We start from the raw sequence: 14,897 nt of genomic DNA on the forward strand, positions 1-14,897 counted from the left end.
ATAAAAGGCTCCACAACAGTCACAGCACTACCGGAACAGCAGCTGAAAAGTCCCTTCGTAGCCTTCCAGATCCTGAGGCAAAGACGTTCTGGAGCTTTTTCTGAAATGAAGAAAAAACTAATGAAAACAACTATTAGACCCATCTCTGACGTCAAATTAAGCAATGACATAATGATATAACTTACATTTTACTATTCAAATCTTAATAGTAAAATGCTCCTCCCAACAGACATTCAGTTGTCTACAAGTAAAATTGCACCTACATGTCTACTAACTCTCATTAGAGTATTACAGGGTACCTGCACAATTTTTAAAGTCAAATTTAAGGCTTTTTAAGACCTTTTTAAGACCTGAAGAAATCAAAATGAATACCGTACATTAGGGGTGCGCAATATTGACAAAAATATGTCTCGATATTTTCAACGTTTTGTCGATAATAATTAGATGATATTTTAAAATTATTTAATGATTTACTGTACAGTTTTTTAATGTTTTAATTAAAGAATACTTTAAATATGAAACTAAAACCACCAGTAGGTGGCGGCAAGTCACTGTCTTAATAAGCGAGTTGTTGGAGTCATTTATTCAACCGATTTGTTCAAACCATAGATATTATATAGAGACTAGATGCCCTATTGGCCGCTGGGCACTGAGAAATGCGGCCGCCATCTTAAACCGGTCGTGTTCCTAGTTTCGTTGCGTGGCAGCAGTGAAGATGCTAGAGCACTGTGGAGTATTTTCCTGTTCTAATCGGCGGACCATCGCATATAGGGCCCGGGGGATTACTTTTAACATTACCGTACTATTGGTTGTTTTTTGTGAATAGAATATTACCAGATAATTGAGAAGGAGCAAGGATCTTTGATATTACTGTACTGATATCGTAGCCAGCTAACGTTAGCTAGGCAATGTTTACTGCACCAGCCGGTGTTCACCTGACATGGAGAGGTGGGGTAAAGTAATAATTACAAGAGCTTCTCGGTTATTTTAGTCCCGTCCGAATGTGCCATCTCAGTAATCATTTTGGACAATGTCAGTAAAGATTACGGCGACTTTTACCTTCTGTAAAAAGGTCCAGGAAAATTACCTCAGGTAACGTTAACGTTTATAAACGTGCCAATAGACCCTCTGTAAATCAAGTAATTTCGTGTTTAAAAGTAGTTTCCTGTGGTTTTTCAAGTATTGAGACGCTTGAAAAGGCATTCAGTTGCGTGTTTTCTCCCTCCCTCAACTCAAGTGTTTTCCACATACCATTCAGATCAGAAAGAAGTTCGAAAGCACTTGTAAGAGGCACGAAACTTACTTTTACCGCAATCCAATCTTAAGTTAATTCATACATTGTTCGACCGGACATAACTGTTTTATATATATATAAATATAGGTTATTTGTGTTTGCGCACTTGATATCAGGAAGCAATGTAAATGTAAAACACACACGTTTATTCAACTTAAAATATCTTACTTTACTGCAACTATCTGTTTCTGCTTCTTTATCATATTTATAGTGTGTGATTTATAAAATAGCTTATATCCTACATCACATATTTTGATTTTGGACGTCTGGTCACTTTATATCTTATATCAGAATATTATATTACTGTTAAGCCTACTATGAATATTAAAATACGCCGAACCATGTGTCCTGTATAATAGCTACATGAATGACCTTTGCAGCAAACAAACCCGCGTGAAAATCAGTTCGGTATTCAGTGAGGTATGATTAATTAAATGCGCTGACAGCTCATTGCACCTGCCATACAGATTACACTGAGTGGAGCGGGTGACCGGTCTAAGATGGCGGCCCCACGGCTCACCCGCGCCAGTAGGCAGTAGCGGTCGATAGGGCGTCTATCTATATGAAGTCTATGGTTCAAACGGCTGATTCATTCAGAAAACAAGTGATTGTTCATTGAATCGTTAAAATGATTCGTTCAAAACGCGGATTTCAGTAAAAAACAAATCTGTCTGTTGGACTACGGCTTCATTATGAAATTCTCGTCGGCGATATAAAGTGAAAATTGACAATATTGTGTCCAAAAAGTAACTCACAATGTTAACTTTATTGTTCATTTAACTGTTGTATAAAATAAATAGCACATTTGCAATTGTGCAAAAGAAAACGGCACTCTTGATCATGTGATATTCTAATATAACAACATAATATGATATAAATATAAGACAAAAACTAATTTGGGGACATCTATAACTGCACTGACACATCACGCAGTGAAAGCAAGCCTGAGAGACAAACGCGATGTCAGCTCGCACTCGCAGTGCCTCGTACATAGTTAAAACAATGATTAAAATATCATCATAGTTCATATTAAGGAGAGAGTCTACTGATGCTCTAATGAGAGTTAGTCGACATGTAGTTGCAAAGTTACGTATAGTCGACAGAATGTTCAAAAGGGACCATCAAAATAAAGTGTTATCGTTACTTTAGTTGGTTTAGTTGACAAATCAGCCATTGAAAATAGAAATAGAAACTAAGCCATTACATCTTTATTAAAAGCCTATTCTGACCTCTGCGAGAGTGGTTAGATGAAGTGGACGGACGTCCAACATCTGGGTTCTGCTTCGCCCTCGTCCCGTGAGCCTGACCTGTGGACACAGAAACAGAAAACTCAGAAGACAGAGATGGTAAATATCCAGGACGATCCTGGCTCTGTGTCTGGGTCGGGTCTGGCAGCGGCAGAGGTGGACAGTAACAAAGTACATTTATTTGAGTACTGTACTTAAGTACACTTTTTGAGTATCTGTACTTTACTTGAGTACTATTTTTTCTGGAAACATTTTACTTTAACTTCACTACACTTGAAAGACAAGTATCATACTTTTTACTCCACTAACGTTACATTTCTGTCAAGGTCCTTGAGTAGAAAGTAGTTGGATTCTGACATCAATCTGACTTTCATTTTCAATGTTGGGTTTGGTCTTTTAAATGCTAATTTTGTCATTGTTTTGGAGCACACTAGCTTATAACAGTGGCTGACATATTCATCCTAAAAGCCAAAAATCTTTAAATAGGGCACTATTTGAGGGAACAGCCCGAAACTATTGTGGACGTTATTGAGAGCACTTATTCAATCTCACATTCAATCCCACTACAGGAACTGTGTTCTAGAAATAAATGATATATTGATATGAGGGTGGGTAGGTAGGCAGGCATAGATTCAGAGGCATAAGGTACTGTAAGTATTACAAACAATAATAAAACAATGCATTGACATTTACTTTTTACTTTTGATACTTAAGTACTTTTAAAAACAAGTACTTCTGTACTTTTACTCAAGTAAAAATCAGTCTTTTCAACTTTTACTTGTAACTGAGTAATATTTGACCAGAAGTATCTGTAACTTACTTTGTCCATCTCTGGGCAGCGGATCCTGATCACGGTCATCAGAATCGGGCCTCCAAACCTCCCGACCAGCCGTCTGCCAGAAAGCAGCTCTCCTGGATCTGGAGTGCTCTAAGGATGGAATATTTCACATATCACATAACGTTAGTTTAATCATAATCAATAATCAATGTCTGTGGTCAATTACAGATTTTTACTTCAGTTAAGTTGCTCAAATTCAATTCAAGTTTATTTCACATGCAATGAATCAAATAAATGGGATCAAATGGGATCAGTCAGTCATTGTACAACACACCATAAAAAAATAATACAAAATTAAAGCACTCACTTCCTCTTCCACCCATCATGCGATTAGTGCTACGAGCCATCGCCATTCGCCAACCTGCAAGAAAATCAGTAACGTACAAAACACAAGACAAGACAATACAATACAATACAAATCTCCTCAGAAATAGCGTTAACGTTAACGTTACTCCCCTGAAAAAAATATCAAACAAACTAACGTTAACGTTACTTCTAAAATAAGAAAAGAACTATCAAATAAAAGTATTATAAGAAATTATATGACGCTTTCAAAAAGTATATATCCTCCGATGTCCTTCAAGAATATAGGTCTCCTCTCAGCAATCCAGAAAAGCTTCAAATTTGCAAGTTTCGGCCAGAAAATTCTCCGCAAAAGTCAGTCTGTTAATTCGCCTCGTCTCTCAACCAACAGACAGCGGTCGATCGTTGAGCAGAGAGATACATGCAGATCGCAGAATTCATAAAACGCGTCGCCATAGCAACTAACATTCGAATCATAACATGCATGCACGCCCAGACAGCGACCGGTTCGAGTGTAAATATATATGCAGTCAGAATTCATAACCTACATAGCAACTAAAATTCGAACCACGCATGCACGCGCACATCGACTCTGATTTATTAAATAATTGCAACCTTAATGTTGACGTTTTCTTTAATATGATTTTCATTCTTTCAGACCAGTTTTATTATTAAAACCCGTGGAAAATGCGCGCAAAAAGGCACAAGAGAAAATAAATCGGACATCATATAAATTAATAATTAAATTGGCCCTTTTCCGCATATATATCAAGGCCAATCAGCTTTCAATATCACTAATACACCATCCAACCGGTTAGTAGTAGTGGTGAAGAAATCCAAATTATTTTTGAATTCTCTATTAAAATTGTTCACAATTGCTACCCAGTTGAGTTAACTATAAACGTGCTAAATTTGCTCTGCAAGTGAACGCCGTCTTGTGGTGCCATCTTATATATTTTTTTAATAATATTTATTATCAATGTCAGTGGTCTGGTCACTTCAAATTGTTACGTTGGTTTCACTTTGTTTTGGTCCATTTAAAAAACAGCCTAAGCGAATGTTATATTTGTTTATTTTTCTGATTCATCACATTACAATAAAATCAACTGTATTTAGATGGGAAAATGATTCTCATCTGTTTCATTTCATTAGCCTCCAGACTCGCTTAAAAAAAAACAAAAAAACAGAACCATTAAAGCTATTTTTGTGACAGTAACGTCATATAATATATAATATTGAAAGTATTGATTTTAGAAATATATCTTATTACGTATGGTATACATAACATATTGTGCTTTTTATTTATTTAGTTAAATTACAAACATTTCAAGTAGCCTACAATGCAACAAAAAAACTAAATGAATACAAGGCACTGTAAATACAATTCAAAATGTATAAACCAAAGAATAACAACAACAACTAAAGTATAAATGTACATAATAATAATAAAATATAAAATAAATACAGAAATGAAAGTTTATAATATCAGGGCAGTTATATGTATTTGAAAAGCTTTAAAATTTGTATTGTTTTTATAAGCTTTTTGTTTTGTGATCTCATGTTTAAAAGATATTCTAAGTATTATTGTGAGATCAGTGTTATAAAAGGTAATATAGGAGGGTTTCTTTTGAGTTATTTTTGTCTTATGGATATAAAACTTCGCCAAAATAATTAAAAGATTAATGATATAATTTTGTTTTTCAGAAAAAGAATTCACAAATCTAATGACTAGGCAATTTTAAATATTAATATTACACATATTAATTCCATTGGCTGGTCCAGCAACCAATCGCATTGCATCTCGCGTGGGCCGAGGTTCCGTATCTGCTTTACTTTTCGAAATGGATGATCCCCATGGAGGGAGAACCTGGATTTGTAAAGTTGGGACGGTTGTTTTATTCTCAACGATATGAAAAGTGTTGCCACTCCCATTTATTGCACATGTTCCCCCGAAATTATATTGCACGACCCGTAAATATGCAGGCAAACGCGGTTGCCTACTATATCAGTCGAGCCAATAGTGCGGCAAGATACTGAAATAGGATTATTATTAACCAATCAGATGTAGCTTATTTAGAACAGCTGTTACACGTATGATTCAGCTTTCGGACACGAGCAGCAGTTGCGGCGGCAGCAAATTGACCATCGCCAAGGACATTATTTCTGTGATTGTAAGTATTCATTTAATTAGAATATGATATCTATATAAAATGTTTGTTTTGTACGCTGTGTTGTTAAGCGTCTCGTTAGTGTCGTTTTAACCCTTGTATGGTGTTCGGGTCTGTAGGACCCGGTTTCATTTTTTATCAAGAGAAAAATTATACGATTAATTATTTTTTCAAACTCAGACTCATTGGCCTTGGCTAATTTTCTGTGAAGAATATATATCTGAACACATTTTCAATGACCACACCACACACACACACACACACACACACACACACACACACACACACACACACACACACACAGGCTGTCCGGCTAGACCCGGGGCTAAAGTGTGGGAATTGTAGGTCCTGTGTACCTTTACTCTGTCCTCCTCCTGTCAGAGCATATTGTTAGTGTGTGTGTGTGTGTGTGTGTGTGTGTGTGTGTGTGTGTGTGACGTGTGTGTTCTTGTATATGGTTTGAGGACACAAATGTGTATAATGACATGGGTTTTACAACGTAAACATGGTTTATGAGGACATATGTGTCCTTCTAAACCAAACGGCTTAAAAAACATACTAAATCTGTGATTGGTAGGTTTAGGGGTAGGGTTAGTGTAGGGGGATAGATTATACAGTTTGTACATTAGAAAAACCATTACGCCAATATGCCTATGGAGAGTCCTCATAAACCACATATCTGAGTGTGTGTGTGTGTGTGTGTGTGTGTGTGTGTGTGTGAGAGAGATTGTAAGTGTGAGTGCAAGAGTGAGTTCTGTGTTTCTTAAAGGGATACTCCACCGAAAAATGAAAATTCTGTCATCATATACTCACCCTCATGTTGTTTCAAACCTGTATGAATTTCTTTCTTTTGCTGAACAGAAAGGAAGATATCTAGAAGAATGTGAGTAACCAGACAGTTTTAGATACCATTGACTTCCATAGTTGGAAAAATATATACTATGGAAGTCAATGGTATCTAAAACTGTCTGGTTACTGACATTCTTCTAGATATCTTCCTTTCTGTTCAGCAAAATAAAGAAATTCATACAGGTTTGAAACAACATGAGGGTGAGTATATGATGACAGAATTTTCATTTTTCGGTGGAGTATCCCTTTAAAGGGTCAGTAAGAAGCCAATATTCTAACTGGAGAGCTAACTGTACGTTCACACCGCCGCCGACTTGAGCTGCAAAGAAGCTCTGGCCGCCCTGTCAAGGACGCTTGTCAAAAAGTACGGGGAAGCTTGTTGACGCTTTGGCCGCTCTGAAGTCTGTGTCACACCATGAAATGTTATAACGACAGCATTTTTATAACCGTTTTGGAGAACAATAGGTTGAGAAGATTGTCATTTCCATTTTTTTAAAGTGTTAGGTCAACAGTCTCAACACCAGAACAGTGTAGAAGTTTAACTCTGCCAGTGTTTGCTACAAAGCTGCACCCAGCTCTGTAACAGTGTTGTTGTTCTCTGCATTGGTGTTAAAATTTTACTCTCTTACTCTTAGTGTTCATATTGTTACACTGTGTCGGAATACTCACCCCAAATGGGAGGAGCTAGAGCTCCAGCTCCTCCCCTCGCTGGAGCTCCAGCTTCACCCCGCTGGATTTAGTGGGCGGGGCCGCGCATGCGCAGGTTAACTTTCTCGCTATCAAAGAGTTACGTCACGATCTGATTTTTTTTTCCTGGAATGGGATCAAATATGGACTTTTAATGAAAAATAAAAAAGTTGAATATTTGATAAATAATATTATACTGTTTGTTAAATTCTATATCCACAAATGTCGTTTCACAAAATCCCTTCCAAATGTGAATGCATTAAAAAATGACTTTTCTTTATTTTGTAAATCCTTAAAGAAAATTGATACAGTCCCTGCTATTAAATTCTTCTTACTTATATTAGAATATCAGTTTATATAAACCCCTATGTTAGGGAATTTGAATTGTTCTTAAGTTTGCTTATTTATTTTTTAGAATATTGCAATCAGTATTTACTCATCAAATGTTCTCTCCTGAATCGTATGGTAAATTAACTTATTTATAACTGTCTTAATTTATGTTTCAAGAACAATAGTTATTGCACATAGAGTAAGTCGAGACTTTCTTGTTTTACAGCAGAGAAGGAAGACCAGTCCTATATCAACGCAAGCTAATCGAATAAGTCCTTTGTTTCGGGTGAGGAAGGAACATCTGGTGCCCAAAGAAGACAGAAAGGTGCGTGAGTCCATTGGTATGTCTTGTATTGAAACAATGCTGTAATATGTAGTACATAATTTGATCACAGTAAATTTGAAATCCGGAAATCAACACCAATAGAGTTAATTTCAACACTTTGAAAGTGTATATATGGGAACCACCCACAAAGTGTTAGTTCAACACTTTCAAAAGTGTTGCCTCTCGCAACACCGACACAGTGTAACAATATGAACACTAAGAGAGTAAAATTTTAACACCAATGCAGAGAACAACAACACTGTTACAGAGCTGGGTGCAGCTTTGTAGCAAACACTGGCAGAGTTAAACTTCTACACTGTTCTGGTGTTGACCTAACACTTTAAAAAAATGGAAATGGCAATCTTCTCAACCTTATAGGAGTCAAATTTTACACCATCCTGGTGTTGATGGAACACCTATTTACAAATAAAAAACAACACTAAAGGAGTTACCAGTTTTTCTTATTAGGGTTTTGCATTACCTACTTTAAAGAACTGTAAAATAAACTAACAATTATTTAATCTGAAAAGAATAAATTCACTTGTTATAACGACAGCATTTTATAACCGTTTTGGTCACATTTGGTCGGGAAAAAATAATAATTAGCTATTATTATTATCATTAATAGTGAGTGCGCGCGCGCGTCCGGGGCTCTCTCTCTCTCTCTCTCTCTCTGCTCGTTCTTATATGCCCTGTCAAGCGCGCCCTGTTAAACTGACAGGACTAAAAAAACACATGCAAATGGTAAACTTTCACTCTATGGTTAAACTGTGCAATTAATCCGATAATGATCAACTTCTCCTCCATTTTCTCGGAACTAATGTTTTGGTAGGAACGAAAGTTTACATCGTATGTTTCTCCGGAATCAGCCATCGCGAAGGACGTCTATATTCTGATTGGTTTCTGGCGTTTTGCCGCTGCTTGCCGCTGAACCGCGTCATAGCTCATTACCATAAAGTTGAGCTACTTTCAACTTTCTGATTGACGCCCAAAACGCGACGCCAATGGATTTGCCGCTCCTTGCAGCTGAGAGAAGAGAGAAGCCAGCTTCCATTGAAAATGAATGAATGACTTCCGGTAACTTTGGAAGCTCAAGTCGGCGGCGGTGTGAACGTACAGCTCAAGTTAGAACTGCATGTAATAGAAACAAAATTAGAAGTATAACTATCAAACATAGTATTTTGGTTATTTAACTTTAAAATCTATATTTTATTGGATATATTTTATTGTATTTTGGTTAACTGGCCGGTATTTTGAGATCGCAATAGACGTGAAGGACTATAATGCGTTAAGAGCTCGCTCAAGTACTGGGGAGCTAAACCATTTAGTGCTTAACATAACCCATAACATTACTATAGTAGAAGTTTGGGGACTAAACGCATAAATAGAAACCGGTTTATTCCACGATCTCGAAACCTCAGTGTGGAGATAGGGAAAAAACGGCATTGCCCGACGAGGAGGCTGAGATATAGAGTTTTACTTATATTTTCACTCTCATAATAACCGGCTGGCCAGTAATATTTAACTTAGCAACAGCACTAGATAAAACCTCCTTTTAAAAGCTCCTCTTTATTCGACAGAGTTATGAGCTGACTTGTTTATTTATTTATTCATAAACATCTGCTTTATTCTTTATATTTGTAATTGTTTTGTTCTCTTAACAAAAACACTAACGATACCAATTCCTCGGAACTGGAAATCGCAGCATGAGTGCCTCATCCCGGGGAGGAGAAACCGCAGAGCGTTTAAAGGCAGAGATAGGGCGGGGCCCGTCTCAAACCCCGCTGTTTGATCCATTTGCGATCCCCAAGATGCGCGTCGACGCCGTGCCTCGGCAGCAGCGGGACCCGCGCCTCGGGGAGCGCGCACCGAACCGTCCTCATCGAAGAATGGCCGGCGGGAGCGGAGCGTCCTCACGGACAGCTCCTCGCAATGCTCACAGTCAGTCCCCTCGAGAACTGACTGTTGGCATGCTCCACTCCCAAACAAGCAACACAAAGCTGAAATGTGTGTCCTCCCCACCCGTGATATAACGTGGGCAGGGAACAACACAAGGCTTGCTTGCTCTCTTTTGCCATAATATATATATATATATATATATATATACAGTACCAGTCAAAAGTTTGGAAACATTACTATTTTTAATGTTTTTGAAAGAAGTCTGTTATGTTCATCAAGCCTGCAGTTAAAAAACAAAACAAAAAACAGTAATATTATGAAATATTATTACAATTTAAAATAATGGTTCTCTTTTTTAATATATTTTAAAATGTAATTTATTTTTGTGATGCAAAGCTGAATTTTCATCAGCAAGTACTCCAGTCTTTGGTGTCTTATGATCCTTCAGAAATCATTCTAATATGATGATTTGATACTCAGTTATTATCAATGATGGAAACAGTTGTGCTGTTTAATATATTTTTTTGGAATACTTTTTTCAGGATTCATTGAGTAAAACGTTAACAGCATTTATTCATTAAAACAGCATTTATTCAAAATAAAAACATTTCTAACAATATAAATCGTTACCATCACCTTTTATCAATTTAACGCATCCTTGTTGAATTAAAGTACTAATTTCTTAAAAAAAAAAAATTATTGTTACCAAACTTTTGAACGGTAGTGTATATTGTTACAAAAGATCTCTATTCTAAATAAATACAGTTCTTTTTAACTTTTTATTCATCAAATTATCCTGAAAAAAGTATCTCAGGTTATAAAAAAAAATATTAAGCAGCACAACGGTTTCCAACATTGATCAGCATATTAGAATGATTTCTGAAGGATCATAAGACACCAAAGACTGGAGTACTTGCTGATGAAAATTCAGCTTTTCATCACAAAAATAAATTACATTTTAAAGTATATTAAAAAAGAGAACCATCATTTTAAATTGTAATAATATTTCATATTACAGTTTTTTTTTTTTAACTGCAGGCTTGATGAGCATAAGAGACTTCTTTCAAAAACATTAAATAGTAACATTTCCAAACTTTTGACTGGTACTGTATATATATATATATATATATATATATATATATATATATATATATATATATAATGTACTCTGCAGTGCCAAATGGGAGGAGCTAGAGCTCCAGCTCCTCCCCTCGCTGGAGCTCCAGCTTCACCCCGCTGGATTTAGTGGGCGGGGCCGCGCATGCGCAGGTTAACTTTCTCGCTATCAAAGAGTTACGTCACGATCTGATTTTTTTTCCTGGAATGGGATCAAATATGGACTTTTAATGAAAAATAAAAAAGTTGAATATTTGATAAATAATATTATACTGTTTGTTAAATTCTATATCCACAAATGTCGTTTCACAAAATCTCTTCCAAATGTGAATGCATTAAAAACGGACTTTTCTTTATTTTGTAAATCCTTAAAGAAAATTGATACAGTCCCTGCTATTAAATTCTTCTTACTTATATTAGAATATCAGTTTATATAAACCCCTATGTTAGGGAATTTGAATTGTTCTTAAGTTTGCTTATTTATTTTTTAGAATATTGCAATCAGTATTTACTCATCAAATGTTCTCTCCTGAATCGTATGGTAAATTAACTTATTTATAACTGTCTTAATTTATGTTTCAAGAACAATAGTTATTGCACATAGAGTAAGTCGAGACTTTCTTGTTTTACAGCAGAGAAGGAAGACCAGTCCTATATCAACGCAAGCTAATCGAATAAGTCCTTTGTTTCGGGTGAGGAAGGAACATCTGGTGCCCAAAGAAGACAGAAAGGTGCGTGAGTCCATTGGTATGTCTTGTATTGAAACAATGCTGTAATATGTAGTACATAATTTGATCACAGTAAATTTGAAATCCGGAAATCAACACCAATAGAGTTAATTTCAACACTTTGAAAGTGTATATATGGGAACCACCCACAAAGTGTTAGTTCAACACTTTCAAAAGTGTTGCCTCTCGCAACACCGACACAGTGTAACAATATGAACACTAAGAGAGTAAAATTTTAACACCAATGCAGAGAACAACAACACTGTTACAGAGCTGGGTGCAGCTTTGTAGCAAACACTGGCAGAGTTAAACTTCTACACTGTTCTGGTGTTGACCTAACACTTTAAAAAAATGGAAATGACAATCTTCTCAACCTTATAGGAGTCAAATTTTACACCATCCTGGTGTTGATGGAACACCTATTTACAAATAAAAAACAACACTAAAGGAGTTACCAGTTTTTCTTATTAGGGTTTTGCATTACCTACTTTAAAGAACTGTAAAATAAACTAACAATTATTTAATCTGAAAAGAATAAATTCACTTTGAAATAAACACATCACTCTGTATTACTCTTTCAAAACTTTATTCCAGCACAGAGCACCAATACATCTAGCCAGTACTTTAAATTACATGAATACATTTTTTTTTTTTTTTTTACAAATAACAGTCCAAAACGATGTAAAATAGACTGTCATTTCCATAGGACATTTGTAAATCAAACGGCTTGTGGTAAAACAATTCGTCAGGTTTTTTGAGCACAAGACTGTTCTCTTGTGCAAAAACACTGAAAGCATGAAGATGTTCAACAAACTCTGATTCCATACATGATGGCAAAAAAAAAATTCCATCCATAATAAAAATGTTAACAATTTTTCCAAAGACAGGTGCATCATCAACCAAGTCTAAGCACACAACAAGACCACTACGATACTCCGTACCATGACACTTAACCCACGGTGTGACCGTTAAGATCAATGTGGAGCTGCTCAGAAATAAAATCACCGTTTTCAAGGTCGGACAACAATTCTTTTGAAACGGGGCCAGACTCAATACCTTTGATAGTACAGTGCTCCCAGTGATAGGCAATGGCTAGCTGGTGTTTTTTGGCAAGTGATTTGGTCAGGTTTTTGAAATGTTTTAGATTTTTCTTAAAAAACCTGTGTTTTGCTTCATACCTCATAGTCCATACATGAATTAATGGGCCAATTTGCCTGATCCAATCAGGGTAGTGAATCATAAGGTGGTGCTTTGGAATCAGATTCCTAGAAGGGTACAACTCCTTGAACAATCGATGATGCTCCACTATCAGATGCTTCAAAAATATTGTCATTCCTTCAGAGATGCAAGGAGAAAATATAATGTTAACAATATGTAAGAGGAGCAACATCAAATGCCAGTGCTTATCCCCTTCTGGGACTACATCTCCAAATATGAGAGGGATGTTCCTAATGAGACACAATTAGTGGTGCACGATATATCGGCCGCCAATATAATATCGGCCGATATGGTCATTTTTTTACACATTGGTATCGTTCCGATGTCAAAATATGGCCGATGTGAACAGGCCGATATTTGACGTGTGAAGTTGAAGATGAAGTTGACGATGCTGACTCGATCTTAGCAGTAGTGAATGTGCCGGAGATAAATACACATTTCATACAGATGACATAAGCAGAGAACAGTCTGTTTTCTTTCGTTTTGAATTGTTCTGTTTAAAAATAGACATTTCAAGCTTTCTATATATGTCCGGTCTGTGAGGCAGGTAGATTTCGGTTCATTTATGAGACGTGCTCCAGGTTCACGCGCCCTCGCCTCCGTGTCCTGATTAAATATTTTCTACTATATTTACTTCTTGTTTAATTCAATCCAGGCAAATGGTTGATGAAACATTTATCAAAATTAAGATACAATTAATACAAAACGAAATTAAATTTAAAGACAGGCTTTTTGTGCTTTCTGTTTGAGGTCTCTGTGAAAGTTTTAAAGCAGTCTTAGTGGCGCTCTCAGAGCGCTCACGTCAACTGTCCCGTCCGTAACATTGTTAACGCAGTCCAGTGCGACTTATGTTTTTTTCCTCTTCATGACACATTTTTGACTGATCGTTTTTTGACTCGTAGATATTTGAATATATTGCTTGATATTTCATACCCGTTCGAATTAGATTTTTCTCAAAAGTGACAGCACGTGTGATTTGTGGATTACTGATAAGCGCGAGTCTGGAGAAACAGGCGTTTATTGATTCATTCTCAGTGTTGAGAAACGTAGCCTTCATGTGTTACGTTATTGTATTAATAATAACTAAAGTAGCCTACCTAATTATGTTACATATTTATTTTGTATGAAAACTAGCGCGTTCGTTACTTATGGATTAAAAAGTAGGCTACCGTTGTATCAGTGCTGCGCGAGCTCTTTCTCTCTCACAAACACGGACGCGCGCACACACAGAGAGAGAAGATAATTGTAAAATGAAAAATTGACGGGCTAAGTTTAAATTTTGTTCTTGCTTGTTTTTTTTCTGTCAAAATATCAGAAAGTATTTTGTATTATCCATCCGTGTTTTTAAAATTCGTTAAATGACGGACGTTTTACTGTTAACACAGCCCATGTCGGATTCGTCTTATAGCCTAGGCTACTTGTTATTATTTTTAGAATGATTCGTTATGCTATTATTGGACTCCTGTCTATTCATTGTCAACTGTTTTCTATAAATATGTTTGTATTGGCTAACATTTATTCAGTTAATGAGTGTCCTGTTTAAAATGTGCAATGTTCAAACAGACAGCACGTCACAAATAGAAGCCCTTTTCCCTGTGGTATTTTTTAGTATCATATTTGGATATTGGAATAATAAATAAAGTAGCCTATCTTAATTTTACACAATGTTCCTGTTTTTTTGTTGTTGTTTTTACTGTTTTCTAAGGGTTTCTTAATTTTAGACAAGTTGACCAGCACACATTACTGTATATGCAATGCAGTATAATGCATGTGTGTCGTATGTGACATATTTTGCACACAGGTAAAGGTGCCCAATATCAGTCATTTCTAAAGTAAAAAAAAAAAAAAAAAGTGTTTTGGAAAATAGCTCTTTATTTGATAATCATTAAAATTTG

The 14,897-nt window shown here is 36.1% G+C and overlaps 1 protein-coding gene across 1 annotated transcript in view; it reads left to right on the forward strand.

Annotated features, from left to right (window-relative positions):
- The window catches only part of LOC309510152 (NACHT, LRR and PYD domains-containing protein 12-like), a gene marked incomplete at its 3' end in the record, with an annotated part of 757,492 nt that overhangs the window by 647,882 nt on the left and 94,713 nt on the right, over positions 1-14,897 (forward strand). The window lies entirely within an intron of this gene.

This window comes from Leuciscus leuciscus (genome assembly GCF_965113295.1).
Source record: "Leuciscus leuciscus genome assembly, contig: SUPER_11_unloc_3, whole genome shotgun sequence".
Lineage (NCBI taxonomy): Eukaryota > Metazoa > Chordata > Actinopteri > Cypriniformes > Leuciscidae > Leuciscus > Leuciscus leuciscus.